This window comes from Limulus polyphemus, unplaced genomic scaffold (assembly GCF_000517525.1).
Source record: "Limulus polyphemus unplaced genomic scaffold, Limulus_polyphemus-2.1.2 Scaffold571, whole genome shotgun sequence".
NCBI classification, from domain to species: Eukaryota; Metazoa; Arthropoda; class Merostomata; order Xiphosura; family Limulidae; genus Limulus; species Limulus polyphemus.
In genome coordinates, this window is record NW_013666181.1 from 21,833 (window position 1) to 23,434 (window position 1,602).

General features: G+C 32.3%; 1 long non-coding RNA gene and 1 pseudogene across 2 annotated transcripts in view; one reads left to right on the forward strand and one right to left on the reverse strand.

Annotated features, from left to right (window-relative positions):
• The window catches only part of LOC106459172, an 18,823-nt pseudogene that overhangs the window by 10,127 nt on the left and 7,094 nt on the right, over window positions 1-1,602 (reverse strand).
• Window positions 1-1,602, forward strand: part of LOC111085714 — a 7,181-nt gene that overhangs the window by 3,523 nt on the left and 2,056 nt on the right. The window contains exon 1 of one of the 2 annotated variants that reach the window (XR_002610522.1): window positions 1,352-1,423. The exons of the other annotated variant lie outside the window; for it this stretch is intronic. This is a non-coding gene — a long non-coding RNA (uncharacterized LOC111085714). Of the gene's footprint in view, window positions 1-1,351; window positions 1,424-1,602 lie in introns of those variants that run through there. 2 annotated transcript variants of the gene reach the window in all.

Consider the following 1,602-nt stretch of genomic DNA (forward strand, 5'->3'; position numbering starts at 1 on the left):
GGACGGCTAGCGCAGATAGCCCTCGTGTAGCTTTGCGCGAAATTCCAAAAACAAAACAAAACAAACAATATATACATATATAATAAGGTTACAGGAAGCCCTACACCATCAGTGTATATAAATAATCGTAAATTAAGGGATCCCCTATGAAAATAGTCCTACACTAAGGATTTATCTATCTAAGAAGAGTTACTGATGTTGAAACAATGTTTATAATGGGAGTACTGTAAACTATTCAATAAAATTGTATCCCTACCTATCGTGGAAATCGCGCGTTCAGTCTGTTATGCTAGAACATGTTAATAAAGCGGAGCCAATATCAATGCGTGTTTGTTTATTTATTTAAATAAAAATAAATGCTTTAACGATAGTCCACGCTACTATGGAACCGAAGAGAATCATAAAAGTTAAAACCTCTGGAGAATCTACATATTTCGTGTAGTGTGTAAAAATAAGAGAACAATAAAAATACCAGACTCGGTGGATTATTCAGTTAATCATTTAATGAGTTATTTATTTCAGTGTCAGTTAGTAAATTAAACAGTGAAAGTTATTGTAATTCAATTAGTCCATGAGTTATGCAGCATGTTTGTTATCGACAGATTAACAAGGAAATTCATCAAGTAACTTAAGGGAACATTAGTTTCGAAGTTTCTGTTGAAACGTTGTAAAATTAGGTACACAAGTGAACGTAGCCTGTAGCAAAACGTTATTGAAGAAATAAATTAATTCGTCATCTTTACATGGATCGGACTTGGCATTGTTTTTACCAAATAATTCAAACGAATCCGCGCAATGATAGTACACGTTACTGTACTGTCAGAAATAGGATTATATTGGTAAAGATAAAATATAACTTTGATTAAACTTCACACTTACAGATGACAACACAAACACGAAACGTGATTGAAAATTTGTTGGAGATGATGAAACAGTTGAATGAAGAAGAATCAAGAAAAGAAACGGAGCAATAAAAGAATATCAAGCCTAAGGAGGCGGAAAATTGAAAGAAGAACAACAAGAAGAAAAGGACAGCAAATTAAAAGAAGACAATGAAGAAAAAGACAGAAAACTGAAAGAAGAACAACAAGAAGAAAAAGACAGAAAACTGAAAGAAGAACAACAAGAAGAAAATGACAGAAAATTAAAAGAAGACAATGAAGAAAATTAAGAGAAGGAAAGAGATATAATATTTTAAAAAAATTTAAGAAAAGAACAAATGATTGCCTACTATAGCAAGGCAATGATCACTGGAGAAATAAGTTATTGTACAACTCAAAGAGAACTACTAAGTGTTGTTCGAGCCCTAAGCCATTTTCGTCATGTTTCAATGTTTGGGTTATCCTAACCTACATCACACGTCTAATATTGATGGAAACTAGCTATAGCGTAACTGAATAAAAGGATCTAGCCATCGTGATGGGTAAGTCATTCAAGCCATCAGATAAGTGCTCTGTTGCTAGTAGCAAAGCTAATATAGCTTCAGGATGTATATATATATATATATATATATAGTAGGTCGTATTGTATAACTAAAGTAACGAAAGAAGGAACTAAATTAATTAATTTATAACTAACTAATACTATTAGGTACGGTCCGTC